The sequence below is a fragment of the Zalophus californianus genome, chromosome 4 (assembly GCF_009762305.2).
Source record: "Zalophus californianus isolate mZalCal1 chromosome 4, mZalCal1.pri.v2, whole genome shotgun sequence".
Lineage (NCBI taxonomy): Eukaryota > Metazoa > Chordata > Mammalia > Carnivora > Otariidae > Zalophus > Zalophus californianus.
This window is the reverse complement of record NC_045598.1, coordinates 69,154,050-69,175,277: the sequence shown is the minus strand read 5'-3', so window position 1 is coordinate 69,175,277 and position 21,228 is coordinate 69,154,050. Positions and strand designations below refer to the sequence as shown.

The window sequence follows — 21,228 nt, the reverse complement described above, 5'->3', positions numbered from 1 at the left end:
GTAGATAGAATGAAGATAAAAAGAAAAAATACAAATATTAAGATCTAATATAAAGCTAAGATATTAAGACAGTGTAGTGACAAAGTGTTAAACAAATATTCAAATGGAACAGAACAGAGATATCAGAACAGACGTGTGCATATATGGAAATTTGATTTATGACAATGTAGACATTATAGATCACAGTGGAAAGAATGTTTTTTTAAATTTATTTTTAAATAATTTATCCTAAGATAATTGGCTACCCATAAAAAAGTGAAATTGAATCCATAATTCATATATGTACAAAAATCAATTCTAGGTAGATTAAAAACTTAAATGTGATTAGCAAACTATACAAATGTTAAAAGACAAGCTGAGGAAACATTTATTATACATATAGTGCACAGAGAATTAATATCTACAAATCATTAAAAAAAAAGACAAACTCAGTAGAAAATTGGGCAAAAGAAAGAACAGACATTTCACAGAGGGGAAAACACAATACGTTCTTTTAGCAATAATCGCGCCTTGGATAAACCTCATTGGCTACGATACTGTCACTGCTCAAAGCTAACAGGTTCTTAATCATATGAAAGTATGTTCCACCTGGTTATCAAGCAAGAAAATTTAAATTAAAACCATCTTGATATCTTTCACATATACGAGATTGGGGAAAAAACTGAAATGGACAATGCTGATATTGGCTAGAATGTGAGTTGACTGGAATGCTCACTTATCCAGGAGATGTGTATAATTGCACAACCATTTGGAAACAGTTTGGCATCACCTACTAAAGCTGGACATTTGTATATTCTCATCATCAGTATTACTCTCTGTTATATGCCATAAAGAAAATCTTGTATGAATCCATGGCAACTTTTTTTCTAAGTTTATGGAAGCTTCATTTAATATAACAAAACTTTTAGAATAGTTAAAATGTTGAGCAAGCATAAAATAGATATATGCATCAGAAATATCATAAAATGGAATATTATGTACTAGTACAAAATTAAATTTCAGCTATATACATCTATGAAGACTAAAGAAAAAATTATGAACCAATTGGAATATGATTCCATTTATATCCATTTCAACCTAGACAAAACTGAACTTTATATTATTTAGTGTTTAATACAAATGTAAAAAAAATAAAAGTAAAAATAAAAGAATGATCAAAATGTTATTCAGAAAAGAGAATAAACTTGTTTAGTAAAGATGTGTTAGATTAAGTGATTCTAATTGACTAGTTATATTCTGTTTCTTTGGCTATGTGGTAGCTAAAAGGAAATTTATTTTTTATTCTTTTAACTGTAATAGACACATGTTTTATATGCTGTCATATGTATATTTCATAATAAAGAATAACAAGATGTCATCCAAATTTAGTTTACTCCTACATTAATATAACACATAGTCATTGAATGCCTTTAATCTGGCATTTTACTGATGTTAAATTGAATAGATAATTCTGTTTTTTTCAAAAAGCTAAATATTGCTATACCAGTATAGCAATAGACAAGCACACCAGAAATAACATTACAGTATTATCACATGTTCCATGATAAACCTGTGCACGGAGAAAAGACAGTTAAACTGGTCTGGAGTTTGGAGCTTTCATGGAAGACTTCTTATAGATGTGACAGCTGAGCTGAGCCTTGAAAAATGCATGAGAAGATTTTAACCAAGAGAACAGTCCTAAGAAATGCATTCCAGGAAGAACCAAATGTATGTAAGGAGGCAAACATCCTAGAGAAAGCAGGCTTTTTAAAGAGCTTAATAAAAGTGGTAATTTGTTGGCAATCACCATCTGATTGCCTAAGTCCTTTGGAAGGAAAAACTATTAGATTCTTGAGGGGCAAAAAAAAAAAAAAAAGAAGAAGAGTCTTAGAAGCTGTGGACAGAATCTAGCCCTTTTCAAGCATGGTGGCATGGTATATTCCTGTTGACCCAACACTTAAACAGGAAGCTACCAAAGGAATCAAAATTTTATAATTCATTTTTTAGCTTGATGTTATACCAACAGAGTGGGTCTGGAAAGTTGATTAGGCAAGAAACTTATGTTTTAAATTAAAACTGGTTAAACATCTTGACAAGATAAAAGGATTTAAAAAATTCTCTTCTAATGTCTTATCAGAGAAGTAGAGTTACTCAATAAAATAGAGGAAATTATATATTAAAAATAAAAACAAAAACAAGTTTTGGAGGGTTCAGAGAAGGCTAACATAAATCAGAAATGGGTTCACAAGGAAGGCAGGAAGCTAAATTAAGAAATGTATTCATCTTGACTCTAACACATCCAACTCAAAGCATGATGATTAAAATATTGAATATCTTAAAATGGAAGAGGGAGCTTACAAAAGTTGGCAAAAGAACTGAGAAAAGTTTATCCTAGAGAAGGAGAGACTCAAGAGTGAAGAAAATTGGTCTCCAGTCAATCAGTCTTGGAAAATTCCAGTGAAGTAAATTTTGGAGTAATATAAGGAAGAACTTTCTGACTATCAGATTAGCCTAAATAGGGGGTGCCGGGGTGGGGCAGTTGGTTGAGTGTCTGACTCTTGGTTTTGGCTCAGGTGAACTCAGGGTTTGTGAGGTCGAGCCCCGCATCGGCCTCTATGCTCAGCACAGTCGGCTTCAGATTCTCTAACACTCTTGCCCCTCCTGCTCATGTTCTCTCTCTCTCTCTCTCCCCTGCTCTCTCTCAAATAAATAAATAAATCTTTGAAACAAACAAACAAAACAAAACAAAAATAAACAAGAAGAGCCAATGGGGCGCCTGGATTGCTCAGTAGGTTAAGCGACTGCCTTCGGCTCGGGTCATGATCCTGGAGTCCCAGGATGGAGTCCCGCAGCGGGCTCCCTGCTCAGCGGGGAGTCGGCTTCTCCCTCTGACCCTCCCCCCTCTCATGTACTCTCTCTCTCTCTCATTCTCACTCTCTCAAAATAAATAAATAAATCTTTAAAAAAAAAAAAAAAAGAATAGCCTAAATAGGAAATGAGTTTGAGTTTTCTTGGTGTGGTGAGATCTCTATCTCTAGGATTATCTTAGTAGAAACTAGACAGCTAATAGGCAGAAGTGATATAGAGGTGTTATCAGAGGCAATGAATATTACAGTCTCTTCTAAACTATGGACTTTATCTTTTTGAGTATTGCTTTTCATGTTTTCTTTCCATATTTTTATAGTATCCATTTGTAACAGTGTTTCATGACACAGAACTTTAAATAATGCCATTTCTGAAATGAATAAATGGTTGTATATAGAATTTTACAGAAATAGAAATTACACAAATGAACACAAGTTGTCTCTTAACTCACATGAAGTTTATAATTTGGATAGTAAAGTGTGATAAGACATGAAATACCTTTTGAGATGTTCTTAATAATAAATTGTCTCAAAACTGAATTGCTGTAAAAGCCATGAAGTAATTTTAGTCCTTGCCCAGGCCAGTAGCAGGAAAATGGTCCAGGTCACTGCTGCTTCTGAATTCGTAGACCTAGCTGTCACTTTCCCACATGGTAAGAATGTTGTATGAGGACATACAAACCCTGTTGCTCAGGATTCCAGAAAAGTACAGAAAAAAATACCCTAAAAATATAGACTGTCTATGCAATTTATTTGTGATTATTACAGAAAACATCAAGTTCGCATGCATCAGTTGATGGGAGCCTACAAATGATAGTTACCACATAAAAGACCTTCACAACAGCAAATTGCATTTAAAATAAACCCAATACATTCTTCTGAGTCTTTAGATGACTTCAAATAGTTCAAAAAGTCAGTGTCTGAAGAGTGTGCAGTTTTAGTACATCACAGTGAAAAATCATGATCTAAAAATCCAACTACCCTGAAGCCAAGTATGTTTTTGCTTTCCTCTACAGGAACCAAAAATCATTCAAATCTTTCATGTCCTGCATGAATTCAAGCTATAAGATGAAAAGAGTTATCCATGATTTCCAGGCCCAGATGGTGTATTTCCTACTTGTTCTCCATCTTCAATTAAGCAGTGTTTGTTGATTTATGTTCTATCTGAAATTTTATGTAAATTTGTTTGATTAAAGGGTCTTCTAAAATTTCTCTTTTAAAACCATTGGACAAGATGATCTTTATGATCCCATACAGCTCTAAATTCCGTGAGCTCATAAACTGTGCCTGTCTTTCACACCTCCCATTCTCACTTCTCAGAATTGCCTAACAGTACTTAAGAAATATTGCTGTATAGATGAATGAATAAATAAAAGGTGAATTAATATAATTCATAGTGCCAGAGTTAAGTCCAGTAAGGCAAATACAGAGCATTACCAAGAAGTATCTTTTAAATGTTTTGTTATAAACACAAGTTCATTCATTTATCAAAAATGTATCGAGTACTTACTGTGTGCAAGTGCTATTCTGCACGGGTGGAATACATCAGCAAACAAAGTACAAAAGCACAGACAATAAATAACAGACAAATAAATGCATAGCTTGGAGAAGGTGATGGCCACTATAGAAATTAATCCGTAAAATGTGGAAAAATGCGTAAAAGGGGCTCAAGAGGGCCCAGGCTGAGGAGGTGGTAAGTTTTAGCAATAAATAGCGTAAGCTTGGAAAACTTCATTGAGAAAGTGACATATGATCAAGGATCTGAAGATGATAACCAAATCAACCATGGAGAATATCTGGCAGAAAAGAATTCTAGGCAGAAGACACAGCAGGTGCAATGTCTCTAAGACAGGTGCACACATGAGATACATAAAGAACAGGAGAGAGGACAATGTTTCTAGACTAGGGAGAGTAAATACAGGAGAGTAGAAGACACAATTGTCTTAGTCTGCTTAAGCTGCCACAACAGAAATGTACTGTGGTTTAAACAACAGAAATGCACCTGAGTGGCTCAGTTGGTTAAGCGACTGCCTTCGGCTCGGGTCATGATCCTGGAGTCCCGGGATCGAGTCCCACATCGGGCTCCCTGCTCAGCAGGGAGTCTGCTTCTCCCTCTGACCCTCTTCCCTCTCGTGCTCTCTATCTCTCATTCTCTCTCTCTCAAATAAATAAATAAAATCTTTAAAAATAAATAAATAAACAACAGAAATGTACTTCTGACCATTCTGAAAGCCAGAAATCCCCAATCAAGGTCCAGCAGAGGTGGTTTCTTGTGAGACCCCTCTTCCTGACTTATAAATGGCCAGCTTCTCACTGTATGCTCACATGACCTTTCCTTGTTGAGTGCATGCATAGAGAAAGAGAAAGATCTCTCTCTCTTCCTCTTATAAAGCCTCCATTCCCAGGACCCCACCCTGATGATCTCGTTTTACCTTAACTACCACCTTAAGTCCTATCTTCAAATATAGTCACCTTGGGGGTTAAGGCTTCAGTATGTGAATCGGGACTGGGGGAGGATCTCCATAGCACAGATCAACAAAATAAAGTTTGGGGGCAGAGCATATCATATAGGGCCCTGTAGACCATGACAAAGACGTGGGCTGATTATCTGTGGAATTTTCTATGCAAGGGAGTTATAAATCTGTGTTCTGTCAAGCCATAGAATTTTTTCTTCCCATTATTTTTGCCTTTTTACTTAAGGGCTGAAATGGCAAGAGACAAAAGCTAAAAAGATACTCAAACTTGAGTCTCAAATGTCAACTTTGAACACTGGTTTTGAATATAATTGGAATAATTTGCCTGAACTTATTAATTGAATTCTATATCACAAACCTTGGAATTAAAGTCCTTTAATTTAACATGCAAATCTATGCAGAAACATGCAAAACAGTATTCATAAAGCAACTGAAACATCTCTTCAGGCTTTACTATAGGGGTCAAATAAAGGAGGCTGTGGGGAACACAAATTCTTTAAGGAGAATTTTTGTGTGACCTAGTATGCCAAAACATATAGTGGATATATACTGGTAAACTGACCGGTTAAGCCAAAAATGAGGTGAGACACTGTTCAATTTAATTACATAAATTCGTACTGCATGCTTACAATGTATACTAATGGTCTAATAGGTAATGTACAAAGATGCCTAATCGCCACCAAGGATCAACTATTGAGCACATATATGCCAGGAATTTTTGGCAGGGCATCCCGCCATTTAACTAGAAAGTTCCCTGTCTACTAAAAGAATCTAATTCAATTTTGTTCAATGTCATTAAGAAAAAAATAAATGTAAGGTATAGGAAGTAGTTACTGTTACACCTCAGAATTATTATCAAAGCTGAGTTAATTGTAAAAATTGTATAAGCATGTATTATTTTAAATCTTATAACAATAATAATAATAGTAATAATATCACCATCAACAGTGACTCACAATATTTTATTCCTAAACCAGTTTTCTTTATGTGACAGAGTAACAGAACCTCCCCACCAGTGTCCCCCCACCTCCCACACACGCACTGCAAATCTATAAGAAGGAAAAAGGGAAGAAATTGCACTCATTTGTATATCAGTCCAAGCAGGACCTGAGAGATCAACTGTTTAATCTTCTCATTTTACAGATGAGAAAAGAGACCCAGAGAAGTTAAATAGTGAAATGTGAAAATGAGATGATTTGCTCTCACACAGATTGAACGGCTTTATCCCTATACCACACACTCAGCTCCACATTTGGTCAAACAAATAAGTGAATAATTTTTTAAGTGATTTTTGCACCATAAGACTGACTAAAATATACACTTCGCTGTAAGCTTTACCAATCAAGCACGGATTTCAACCCTTAAACAGACGAATAACATTTTCTCATGATGATCAGACTACAAAATTTCTCTAATTTATGTGTGTTCGCTAGGTCTACAAGCTATTTTATTGGTATTTTTGTTAAAGCTCACCCAAGAAAAGCTCTATAGCCTTCCATCCTATCTCAGACACATCCAGCAAATCAGTTTTCAAACACTAAAGGAAGAGAGACATCCAAACAAAAAATTAGCTTCCATGCACAGATTTCTCTAAATGAGGAATTTCACACAAGGTAGATCTGTGCTCTTTATCTACACTAAACCATATTACCAAAAGAATGCCTTAAGAACAAAAATGGAAGGTCACAAAAGACCTTTGTTATGACCCCATGCACCCAAGGGTCATTGCTCTATTGCAATCAGCTTATTGTTACAGTAATAAGGTTGTGACTTCTATAACACTGTCATGAGTTATAACCCTGAAAGCAATATGAAGCAAAGAAACCAGCAAAGCTGACCCAACAAAGACAGATATAAAATTAGCACTGGACTAGAGATAACTTTATGCCAGTTGCTAAGGGCAACGTACAACTGATGGATAATGTAATAACACACATTAAGCCACATTTATACTAAATAAGTTCACAACATCATTAATATCCGTAGCAGCAGGGGCACCGAGCTGACCTAGGTAAGCAAAGGTGATGATGATGACTATACCTTAGGGAGAGGCCTAACCACTTAATGACCTGATAGGATGCATAACAGGAGGGGGGAAAAGGACACTGTGGTTTCTGCTTCATTTGTCCTTGCTTTTAACTTAAATAGCCCCTGTAAGTCTGTTCCTCTCCACTGCTGCCACATTTTACATGCCCTTCTTACTGAAGATAAGGGATATATCTTTCTTTTTATAATCTTATGGACATATATCATCAAGTCTCTTAATTTCTAGTGTGTTCCAACTGCTCTTCCCCACACATAGGCTGTTTCTCCGGTATACTTATTATTTTTCTCCTTATCTCTTTTTTATTTCATCTCCTTTTCAGAAAGGTTGAAAACTAGCTTCTGTGAAGCACATCCCTGCCTGTCTTCTGCTCTACATCAGAATGGGGTTGGAGGGTGGAGGAGGAGAAGAAAAGAAAATAGAGTGTGTGTGGATCTTGTACATGCACGAAGGCTATCTCTAGACAAAATCATGAAGGCAGAAACACTTCCTTAAATTCATCACTCCCTGTTCCGAGGTTTCCAGCGATGTGGTTAACTAGACCGTTTAGTATGGTGTGCCAAATCTGGACCCTTCTTTGTCCTTCTTCCCAATGAATGCCCTCACCATCATCCCCTTAGGAGCCAGTTGACTTAATAACTTGATAACTGTTGCTAATTAATTTGAGTCCTTTACTGATAGAAAATGCCTTAGCTGGAAGGAGTGAATTAACCACAGCAGCTTTAGACACTATGACAGAGTATCTGAAATCTGGAGCAAAGATGGCTTGAACATGGGATATTCTAACTTCCTCAAATAATACCTTCTAGCAGTCAGCAGTTCTATGTTCAGTAGAATGGACTTGACCTATATGAAATCCAGGGACAGAGGATGTTAGAACTTTTCAAGGACCTTAGAGATTACCTAGTCAACCACTCTTGCTTTGCATTTGAGAATTTAAGTAGCTTGTCCAAAATCAGATAGCAGTGATTGTAACCACAGTGGTCCTAGAGGGCCCTTAACAAATTATAACCTCAGAAACAGGTGAGCGTTTTGAGATCTGTTGATGAAAAACATGGGCTCTGGATGTCAGATTGCCTAGGTTTGAATCCTGGGTCCAGCGTTTCCTAAGGTTCTCTAACTCTGGGCAAATTACTTAACTTCCATGTACCTTTTTCCTCACCTGCAAAATTGGATTAATAAAATGATGTACTTCACTGGGCCACTGGAATGGCTATGAGGACTTAATAAAATAATAAAAGTAAAGCACTTAGCCTGGAACATGGTAAGTGCTCAATAAATTTTAGTCGTTATTAAAGAAGTGGCCAAAAAATCAACAGGGGTGGTCTATACTTAGTGTTGTCTTCTTATCTCCTTTTATCTTGCCTCTAAGTCTTCCTTCTTCTTTCTCTCCAAATTCATTGTTCTCTTCCAAGAATGCTTCAGGAAGGCCAAGATGTAGTTCGTGTTGTAAATGCAATTCCTAAAACAATTCTAGACACATAGGAGGTACTTGATAAATACTGGTAGAATAAATGTATACCAGATCTGAAATCTGCACTATCTCCAGTAACAGATACAGCTGTGTTAAAATTTTTCAGAAAGGACAATGCCTCTTTCTTTCTTTTTTATTCTTTTGCTGTGACAATCTATTCCTAAGATATTTTTGGAAATCTGCCTTCCCCTCTATGCTCCCCAATGACTAGGGCTAAATCACGTTTATACTTCCCAAGAAACTGGAACCCAAACTACTCTGTGCTTATAGCTTATAGGAAGGTGTGGCCATGCTTCAGCTTTGCTGCACAAAGCACAGTGCTTTGTCATCTGCAGAAACTAATATTGTTGCTGAATTGAGTCAAAATCATTGTAATCAGAATTGGAGTCTCAAGTTTACTATTAAACATCTGTGTAATCTTGGACAATTTATAGTCTCTCTGGGTCTTAATTTCTATCTCTATAAAAGTGAAAAATTAGATTAGAGGATTTATTTCTTTTTTTAAGATTTATTTATTCGTTTTAGAGAGATGGAGAGAGAGAGAGAGAGCATGGGGCAGGGAGGGGAGAGAGAATCTTAAGCAGACTCTACACTGAGCACGGAGCCCAACATGGGGCTCGATCTCACAACCCCGAGATCACGACCTAAGCCAAAACTAAGAGTCGGTTGCTTAACCGACTGCACCACTCAGGCTCCCCAGATGATTTATTTCTAAGATCTTTTTTCATTCTAAGGACCCTAGGCTATTTAACTAGGAAATACAGTTGCTTTGTAACTAACAAGTTTTTATAAGTGTATGTTTGATATCCTGGAATTCCACTTTAACAGCATTTACTCTGAAATCTATGGAAACTCATGGTCTTTTTCCAGTTACAGTTTTGGAGGGACCACACTACTGTATCTTAAGAGACTACGGCTCCCCATTCACTTCCACCTTAGACTCAGAGTTATACTAACCGGAAGTCCTAGTTATAGGCCACACATTAACAAGGCTTACAAGTGACAAGAAACATTGCAAAGAAAATATTTCTGACATGATTTCATGCTCAGGAGCACAGCAGTCTTGTGGTTCCTATCCACTGGAGACATCTTACTGAGTACTGAGGATGTAAGTTTGCATATTGTGAATGCAATTCATGAGGTAAGAACCTACCTGGCCAATTCCTTTATTCTTCTTTATTAAACTCTGGCTTAGTATGACCTAGAGGAAACTCACTTTCTATTCTCTCTGTACCTCAGTTTCCTCAACTATAAAATGATAATAATGATATCTATTTTATTGATTTGTTGGAAGGGTCAAGAGAAAATAAGACTATAAATTCACTGTTAAACCCATTCTATAAAATGTTAAGTATCTAATGAGTTTTGAGCACTCTGTTATTCCCTCAAGTTTCTTTCTGTTCCAGTTTTACTCCTGCAACAAAATCCTAGGATCTTTAAACATGGGGATCACATTATTTACTATAGTGAAGCAAGAACTGAAAGAAGTAGCAGAAAACCTAGTACCATTGTGAACTGAGAGTAGTCCCTCTAATGTGAGGCCTTAAATGAGTATTTAGATTTTCTGAGACTTGTGTTTCAAAAAAAAAAAAAATCTGTAAAATAACAATACAATTCTGTCTAGTATGATGATCACAAACGATAATGTGAGTGAAATATTTTTAGCTGTAAATACCTTCTCGAATAAAATACTTAATTTTTATTCTGAGACCTAAGTGTTTAGTTCTGGGCACACATTAAGCGCTAAGTAAGAATGTGACAATACAGACAATCGGAGTGGGAAAGAACCACAGGGATTAACTAATTCATTTTTCTTTTCAAGTGCAGAAACTCACTGATAGATTAATTTCAGCTTTCAAGGGTCATACTAAAACATATACGTTAACATGTCAACTGATAATGTACTTTGTTCTTCCAGAAATGTCCAGGGGTCTGGATCCACTCATGATGATACAAGAGTAGATGATCTACACAAGTTCCCTAAAACACAAGAAAAGCGAAATGATAGTGCATTGACCTGAAATGATTTCTGTATGTAAAATAAGAAATTTTTATTTAAAAAAAAAAAGAAAGACGTGATGACACTAACACAACTCATGGAAGGAGAATAAATGGGCACTATGGGAATTTTGTCACATAATAGAAAGCTCTTTGATATACAGATGATCATAATGAGACCATCCATCAAATCAGTTTGGGCACTGATTCTCTCATCACCTGTATGAGCTCCACTATAAATTAATTTAACACTCATTTTATAAATTTCAGTCTTAGGACTGTTCAAAGCACCGAATCTGACTTTGTCTAAAAGAACTGTCTCTTCCAGTACCTATAATGTCTCTAATCAGTCTGTTAATGGAGGCACCTCAGACTTTTAGTTTCAGCCAATTACTTATGAGAAGTTGGTGCACTGCCTCACTTAAGACAACATAATAGTACTGGGGCAGATAATTTAAATCTAAAGCTTCTTAAGCCAGCTGCTTCATTAAGAGGTAAGCCAGTAACTGATATTTTTAATTTAACATTCTTTACTAGAGATCTCCTATCAGTCGGGATGTGTGCCACGGTAATACCCTCATAAAGGAAGAAGTCAAAACAGGCTTGAAACTGTGGAGAAATAAAAGAAATGGATCTAGAGTTATTTTTCAGGATCCAAATGATTCGCTTGGTAGTTACCAAATACCAACCCTAAATTCAAATGCTTTGAAATAGGAGGGATTAAGAGATTGTAAAAGAGGATGTGGGGGCTATGGAAATTCAAATCAGCAGCAAAAAGAGGGGGAAATGGCTCCAAACAGGGCAATCTCTGAAGGTTAGAAAGATAATGAAAAATCAGATGATATTTCTCTATATGAGTTTACCATCTGGTTTTTAGATGACTCACACATTAAAAGTTCATGCTGGACACCTTAGCTGATCCAGATGGAGATTAGACAGAGGAAGAGGAAACAATTAGTTAATAGAAGATGGAATGCATTAATGTGCTCAGATGCACATAAACAGAATGAGTACAATCACACTTCAGAGAAGGAAGAGCATAGTACGGGAAGGTCTTCAAAAAAGACTGGCTAGAAGATTTTTCATCATAGTTAATTGGTTGCATAAAATATGATTTCTGGTATATGGTAAGAGTGAACACTTTTTAAATAAAAGAGCTAGATCATTTGGTAAAAGGTATCTGGAAGAACCTAAATATCATATCAATCTGATACCAAACAAATCCATTTGAAAAGTTACTAAGTAAGCTTTCCTCTGAATCAGAAATTTTATGCTATATCTTCTACCTCTTGGATTCATATTCCATTTCAATTACCGTATACAGTCATATCTTAATGTAACACATTCTGTGCTCATCTTTCTTGTCACAAAATGTAAATGAAAATGTAAATCGAAATTTGTTTTTATTAAATTTCCTTTGACTCCAACTTAGACTTAATATTATACAATCTCTTTGACTTAATATTACACAATTTGAGTTATTTCTTAAATATAAAAAGTAAACTACTAGAAATTATTTCTTAATGAAATGGGTAGATTATCATTTTTAATTAGTTCCTGTATCATAAAAGAATACAAATTATTTATAAAATGATAATGAATCAATAACAATTCTATTCCTATTTTTTTGTTTGCTTTTGAAATGTATCTGCTAAGAAATTTGGTTCCTAGACATAAGGAGATGTGAATAGGAGGAGTTTTATTTTAGCACTACTACTCAATTCTTTGAACATCTTCTGAGGTACATATAAATAATCACTTTGTGATCTATTATTTTTAATGATCTATTAGCTGACAATTCAATTAGGTTTTTCTTCTATTTTGTTGAATGCCACAAATGGTTCCATAAATGTTATTATTCAGTCATTAGAATCTTTTACTTTCTCTGTTTCAGCAAAGAGTTTACTAACACTTTACCAAAAACCTATTATTTAGACCTGTTCCTCTTCCACTTAGAGGCACCTTGTTTGAATTGGTAAATACAAAGTTAGGTAAAACTTTAAAATGCTCTTATATCATCACACGTTTTAAATACAGTTTCATCAAAAACTTGGAGTTACTGATTTAGTTCATTCAGTTTATGGAAATTGCACATCATATAACCTGATTGGTATGAATTACAGCCAGTATTTATTTTCAAACCAATCAGCCAAGTCAGATTTAATTTCCAGCACAGCAAACTGACTTGATTTTTCAATCCATATAAATAAGTTAATATTCATGCCCATGACAAGCAGCTAATGTCTGAATTCTCCAAGTAAGTAGGTAAATAGATGATAGATGATGGTACATACTTAAGTCAAGAAAACTTTGTCATAAGTTTGTTTCTGGACAAAATAAGCCAAATCGGTATTTCTTTCTAATGTTCTCTTCTGTTTGTTTTCATGAGTCTCTCCCTGAGGATTAATACATTCTTTAACAAAATCAGGAGATGAAATAGGAAAAGTAGCTAAAAGGAAATTGCAACCATTCCCACTGCTCTACACTAAAGACATCCAAACACGTGCCAAAATATTCCAATTCTAATTCTGCATTTTTCCATATAAGTATATATATCAGAAACAAAACATAATATTCCATGCATATAGATATAATTTCATAGATACTTTTGTAGCATAGATTATTGATTATCCATGTCCATAAAGGGAGGTAATAATGGGAGAGTGCCAAAATGGCAGACTAACTAAATACAACACCTTTGCAGTATAACTTAATCATTAAAGTGACTCTAGTACTAATACGCTCCATTTACAGAATCCTTATCACCTTTGAAGTGTTTTCCCATCAGTATCAGTCCAGGTGCAGCCAGGAAGCACAGACCACTCTTGCTCTTTCACAGTGAATGAATTTAATACAGTGAATTTTGTACAGTTAATAAGAGAACTAAGAAGCCATATAAGAGACGGTGAGGCAACTGAGAGATAGGCAGAAGCTGGAAGCTGTTACTCCCAGGGTTAGAGGGACTACAGGAGGAAGCGATAACACCAGACCATGGAAGAGGGACCATCTGGCAAGGATGCCAACCCAGTGACACCTGTCCTACCAGAGGTGGGACCTTGGGGAAGATGGTGACTGGTGCAGGCTGGGACCAAGGCGGAGCCCCAGCCAGACCTGCCACCTAGAGAAGGGGAACAGAAGACCAATACCCAGGCCTTTCCATTATTTATTTAAATCATTGAATTTTTTAAATCTGCTTCTCGTTGGCTGAAACTATGAAGTCAGAAAACAAGGGAGCATTTACAGTTTCCTGCAACACAGAGGAGCAAGTAAAGAGCAGAGACTGGATCATAGAGCAAACACATAATTGGCAGGTACAGCATCCATCATTTGATTCTTGCAACCACTTTATGACCTAAATGACATATTCCAAGGATTCTTTGTTTATTTTTCACTTTTTTTTTTTTTTTAAAGATGAGGCTGTTGGAGTTTAAAAAGTTCAAGCTGCCAAGAAGAGTTGGATCTGAACCTCAAACTTGGGTCTTTTATTCTAGGGCTCTCTCAAGAACAAAACAGAACTTGGTATACCATTTTAATCTTTCAGATTTAAGCTTATGGGGGAAAATATGCTTTGTGGACATTTGGGTTTAAAATGAGGAAAGGCGACACAATGAAATGAGCTTCATAGTTGCCAGTGTACTATATTGAGATTATTCATGCTGCTTAGGAATCAATAACCTAAGTATAGAATTTGTAATTACATATATGATAAATATCTCTAGTGTTAAAGAAACTTTAGCCGGGACTATCGTTCATCTTCTCAGCAGAGAAAGAAAAAGCCAGATTCACTAATGACTTAATGTTGCCCCAGCCTTGTAAGTAGGCTATTGCCACAAAAGCATATTCTCATGAGTATTCTCTGAAATAACATAAAGGTGCTTTACTGTGGAGATAGATTGGGGATGGTTTCTCTTACAGCCTCTGCTATAGCTCTTCTCTCTGCAGGGTAATATGACAGTCTAGGAGAAAAGAAATAATATCAACAGTAAAAATTCTTAGGCAAGAGCCTATGTGTCCCTGAAATTGAGTGTGTGTTGTGTGTGTGTGTGTAATTGTTGATCTGCAATAACTATTGCATTATTAGGATGCACAGCCAAGATTCTATATTGCATAATTCTTTTGCTTTTATCACACATTTTATTCTGACCTGAACTTGGAAATTCTGAATCTCCCCGTAGAGAAAAGGAAAAAAAGAAAATGACAGACACTTGTTAGCCATTCCCTCCAAATACTGGCTCACCAGGCTACAGACCCCAGCAAATTTTACAGTATATAAAACGATTCTCGGCTTTGGAGTCCCAAGAGTTGTTAAAGGCAAATATCTGTGTGATTTAATATCTTGCCAAGAAGAACCCTTGAAACCACGGGAAGCAGGGAGAAATATCACTGATACTCAGAATTTTTGTCAGCTGTCTGCTCTTGACACTCAAGAGGGGACATTCAGGGAATGTTGAGTTTGTGGAGAGGGTAACACAAACATTGCTGCTATTAATTATAGTTATTTTCCAGGGCTTTGAGAACAGAATCCATTGTCAGAAGAGACTGAACTCCCACAGAAGGAAATTAATCCAACATTTTCCCAATGGTATTTGGGGCAATGCACATTTTTTGCAATCTAGGGAAAGTTTAGCATCTCTTATATGAGTCTGAAACCTGTGAACAGTGAATCAAATTCTGAGATACGACTAACCAATTTCTTCCAAAGTCATCCAAGAGTGATTGGTAGTGTCATTGACAATGATAATTGCGTTTATCCAAAGAACAGAAGGAAGCAAAATTATGAACCTCTTGTTTTCCTTTTTAATTAGCAATATTACTTGGGGCTCCATAATTTTTTTTCATTTGCCACGAAGGATACCATGCTTTGTGGGCTATTATAAGTCTGCAGCCAGATCTCATTAAATGAGAAGAGTGGCTGTTCTCAGTTAAATTTATTCTGCATGGATCAAACCAAATTCCTTTCGGGATTGATTTTCTATTTGCTGGTAACAAATTGACATAAACTTCAGTGGCTTGAAACAACACAAATTTATTGTTTCATAGTTTCTGTGGGTCAGGATTCTAGGCATGGGCTAGTTGGGTACTGTGCTGAGGGTTTCACAGTTTGAATTCAAAGTGTCCCCAGACTGTGATCTCACCTGAGGCTTGGAACCCTCTTCCAAACTCACAGGTTGCTGGAGTGGTTCATTTTCCTGTGGTTGTATGACTGAGGTCCCAATTTCCTTGCTCGCTGTCTGCTGAGAACCACTCTCAGTTCCTAGAGACTGGCCTTCTTATCTCTTGGCCCCCTCCTTTACAACATGGCTATTTGCTCTCCTCTGGGTCAGCAGGAGAAAATCTTTGTGACACTTTATGACTCAGGGTGACTGGGTGGCTCAGTTGGTTAAGCATCTGCCTTCGGCTCAGGTCATGATCCCGGGGTCCTGGGATGGAGCCCCACATCATGCTCCCTGCTAGGAGGGGAGTCTGCTTCTCCCTCTCCCTCTGCCCCTCCTCCCCCACTCATGTGTTCTCTTGTGCATGCACAATCTCTCTCTCTTTCACTCTCTCTCAAATGAATAAATAAAATCTTTAAAAAAAAATCCTGCTCAGACTCAAGGGAAGGAAATTATAGAGGGTGTACACACCAAAGAGCGTCTATCTTGGAGACTATCTTAGAATTCTATCTACCACAATTTTCATGAATTCATTTTGCAGATTGTATATCTTAGTGTTCATTAGAATAATTGTAACTATCTCAGAAGACCAAATATTTCAAGTAAATTCTTGCTAGATAATGTATCATAGTTATCGTAAATTATGATTTTATATAGATAAAGTTTGAGACTGTTAAAAACAATCACATCTGAATACATTTACACAGAAATATAATTGACCAACAAATAATGCATATTCTAGATTAAACCAAATATATGCAAATGTTAGGTGCTAGCTATATATTCCCATTTTGTCCATGATCTGAGAAATCCTCTATTACTCATGATCACTTTTAATACATAAAATTCTAAACACAAGTAGTAGCTCTATTACTATGTAAGTAGTCACTGCATGGTATTATTTGGTTGTATGCATATTTATCTAGGGCAAATGGTAAATGTGTACATATTTTTAAGGTCAAAGAGTAAGGACAAACCTAGAAGTTTGACTCAGAGGATCAAGTCCTTAAAGTGTGGTACATACTACATTAACACAGGCTCTGAAAGCATAAGCTTTTGTTCTGTCTTTTGTAAATGCTTGCAACTGACAAAAGAGCTAAAATGGTCATTTTTAGGTCATACCATGATCTAAAAAAATGTTTCAGTGTTTCTCATGGTACTTCTTAAATAGCATTTACAAAGGGGACAATATTCTTAACTAATAAGCCTCGTGGAATAAAATGGAGTGACGTCCTCCCTACAATTTAGAGATGATGTCAATCTAGCTCACGGTAGGTTCTAAAACAGCAACGTATGAAACATAACTTTACTCTTTAATAAGCATCTTCTTAGGAAAAGCAAGAAGGAACAAGTCATTATTAACTGTGTCTGTTTTCAAAAAAAGGAAGCATCAGTTCACTGTTTTCAAATGTACCAAGGAAATCAACATTTTTTTTTAAATAGGCAAGCGGTGGTCTTGGAAGAGAATTCAGATATGTGAAAATAGTCCTGAATTGCCAACTAATTTCTTTTAGTAGTGTGGAATGATGAGTGGAATGATGAGTGTTTCTGGGTGTGTCTATACTTTATGGAATGATTTATGTTTTTTAAAGATTTTATTTATTTATTTGAGAGAGAGACAACAAGCAGTGGGGAGGGGCAGACAGGGAGAGAGAAAGAGAGAGAAGCAGCTTCCCCACTGAGCACGGAGCCCGATGCTCGATCCCAGGACCTGGAGATCAGGGCCTGAGCCGAAGGCAGGCACTTAACCGACTGAGCCACCCAGGCGCCCCTTTATGGAATCATTTAAAGTCTACTCTGGCTTGACGTGCGATGCCTATTCCCAGAGACTGATGAAAGAAGTTTTATGCAAAAGTTTGCTACTGTGGTTATGGCTAAAATGCTACATGGTTGCTCTAAATTAATGATATTTAAACATTTCCCTCAGTAATTTTACATCTCAATTGAAAGGAAGATACATTTTATGAGTGCACTGTTTTTTTATTCCTTTAAACTAAATGCTCCTTATAGTACAAAACAGCACTCAGTGATCCAAGCAGACATTCATTTATAATATTAATAGAAGACATGTTCCATGCTAATCCATCTCATTAATATTAAAGAAAGGACTCCAAGACTGGTGAGCACTTAATCATCTGCAATTAGCACCTAACTGTTAATTCTATGGAGGGCTCTTAGGGAGAGAAGCAGAAGAAGTAGCTCCCGTTTCCTAATGTTAGTTGATTTAACTTAGAGTATTTAATTCTGGGAAAACTCAGTAATTAGAACAATTCATGTAGCTAGACAAGTTTAATTGATCAGTTAAAAATAAAAGAGTCCCCCACTGAGAGCAACCACAAGATACACATTTTGGAAATGTCCGTGACATAGCCATTTGCTAATTTATTTCATTAGGTTCGATGTACTTCTAGGCCAATGGATTTGGCATTGGAGCAGAGGTGAATCAACTTCCAGCTCCGGCTACCCCAACACAGATCCCAAAATCCAATTAGCAGAATGGGCAGGTTGTCTGGTTTGGCTCCAACTAGAGCAGCTTGCTTCCTCAATATCAACTCAACCTGAAAAAAAGAATGCTTGTGAGGCTCCTCCTTTAAGACTAAAAAGAGCGTCAAGATCCAGAATAGGAGCTCTATGCCAATGACTCAGAGCAAAACCAAGCTTCCCACTGTGGTGTGGCCTCGCTGCTTTCCTTCTACATTCATCCTGCCATTTAATGGCCTCTCTCTCCCAGCTCTGAAATCTGCCTCTTTTATAGGAACAGATCCTATTATCAATCATTTGTTGAAAACTTCTTGGAAGAAATCAAAGGCTTTGGGAGAATCTATTACAAAGCACTGAAAGGGACTTGACCACAGGGTAGCCATGCTTTAAGAAAAGGAATCTGTTTGCCCCGTTTTATTGACCCAGTTCTTCTTAAAGCTACTTCCAGCACCATTTCTTTTTTTCATCGAAGAAAAGCTGAGGTTGGCAAGACTCCTTAAAAGGCAGTGGGATACCTTAAAATGAGCAGAGACAGTCTTGTCCATCTCTTCTGTTAATGTCATTTACTCAATTAGTAATGACAGAGTGCCCCCAGGACATACCACACCAAATGTTATCTGTGGCAACTTTTAGCACCAGTTCCACTGCCAAGTCGAGCAAATGAACCAGATTTCACTAAGCACAATTCCGACAGTTTCACATTACTGTGGCAATCAAGGCATTTTTTAACCTGTTGTTTTATTTAACGTTTGCAAAAATTCTTATCCTACTATCTTGCCATCTTTCCCACACACCTTGCTCATTTTGTGATGTGCTGTAATCTGTCAGTTGCTCTTCTTCCTTTCTACGTATTTTGTTGTGGTGGCGGTTGCCCTCTTCCTAGTCTTAAACTTGACTCTGCTTCTATTCGCTTTTGATAACAAGGCCATCTGCTCCCTTCGCCAAATGTTAGCCTCTTATTTTACAGCAGCTTTCCAGATGTGTGCGGACACCACAGCTGCATGGCCATTGCAGATGGCACGGAGAAATCTGTTTTCAGCCTTCTGCCTTACAATATACCCTAATCTTCACCAGCTGTATCGAAGTGCCTTAGCCTTTAAGGATTTGGATGAAAAAACATGGGTAAAACAACAAAAGCCTTCACCAACAGACACATACCAGCCATAAGGCTCCCTCATGGCATAGGATAAACCAGAAGCAGCATTCCAAATGAGTCCTCTTGAAGAACTCCGTGCGTACACAGATTACTGTGTAAACACACTCCGTAGATGGTAAATAGCAGGTACCAGGTTTTGAGATTCCCATTCATCTGGAGATGCCCCGAAAAAGCCCATGAGTTCCGAGGGCAGATTTGGAGGACCCTCGTGAGATTCCATGATTAAGAACAACATATACATGGGAGTGCGGCACAGAGTCTAACAGATCATGGATTGGTTTTCGTCTTTCAAGCTTACTTATGCAAGATGCTGAACCTATTTGAGGCTGTTTCCTCATCTGTAAGGTTAAGATAATAATAAAGTTTATATCATAGGATTGTCTGAGGATTATCTAATGCCTTGCACTTAACACTGTGCCTGGCACATAATAACTGTTCGTAAGGGACAGTTACCAAAATTACTATCATTTTAAGTAGACATTTAGATAGGTGGCTTCTGGCATTCCTTTTCTTGACATCTAGCAAGTCCAAAAATCTTCTCTCAAATATTCCATGAAAAACAAAGACAGGGAATAGTTGAGTTTCAAAAGAGCCCACTGCTGTTGCATGCAACATAAAAGGACATAGATGTCAGCCAAGAAAATAAGTAAGGAAAGGTGCCATTAAGCTGGAATGTGAGACTTGTCTTGAATTAGTCACTACTGTGAACTCCAGAATGAAACTTCAGGATGTGTATAACTGCACAAATTTGATGTTTGTGTGTTTACTATCTCTCACAGAGTTCACTAGACTGTGATCGGGTTGTGGTATATTTAAAATAAATAAAACGAGGATACTTTTTTTCTTTCTAACACTTTATATTTAACACAGCTAGGCACGGAGGAAAGGACATAGAAGCTGGGGTTTAAATTCCAGTTTAGGGGCCTGGGTGGCTCAGTTGGTTAAGCAGCTGACTCGGCTCAGGTCATGATCTCACAGTCGTGAGACTGAGCCCCGTGTCAAGCTCTGTGCTCAGCTCTCTCTCCCTCTCACTCCAGCTCACGTTCACTCTCTCTCTCTCAAATACATAAATGAAGTCTTTTTTTAAAAAATTCTAGTTTAGCTGTTATTCGCTGTGGGACATTAAGCAAATGTGAAACTTCCCTAGGCCTTCGTTTTTACATCTTTAAAGTAGGAGAAATGATGCCCATTTAGCAATAGTTACTGAAAAGACAAATAACTCTTTTAAAATGCCTACTAGTTTTCTGGAGCATAATAACATTTACTAAAGGGAACTATTATTACTACAATCAATCTTCATAATAACTTTATTAGATTTCTATTGCCGTGTAACAAATAACCACAAAGATAGCAGCTTAAGACAATACCCATTTATTAGTTCACACTTCTGTAGGTCAGAAGTCCAAACATGCAGTGGCTGGGTTCTCTACTCAGAGTCTTACAAAACTAAAATAAAGGGATCAGATGGGTTGTGTTCTCATCTGAGGTTCATGGTTTCCTTCTCAGCTCATTTGACTGTGGCAGAATTCATTGTTGTAGGACTAAGTTCTCTGTTTCCTTGCTGGCTGTCAGCCTGGCTGTCTAGCTCCTAGAGGCCATTCATAT

At 36.9% G+C, this 21,228-nt stretch overlaps 1 non-coding gene across 1 annotated transcript; it reads right to left on the bottom strand.

Moving 5' to 3' along the window:
• Nucleotides 1-407: 407 nt before the first annotated feature.
• On the bottom strand, nucleotides 408-554 carry LOC113917091. Its single transcript, XR_003518120.1, has one exon. It is a non-coding gene; the product is annotated as a U4 spliceosomal RNA (small nuclear RNA).
• Between the last annotated feature and the right edge of the window lie 20,674 nt (nucleotides 555-21,228).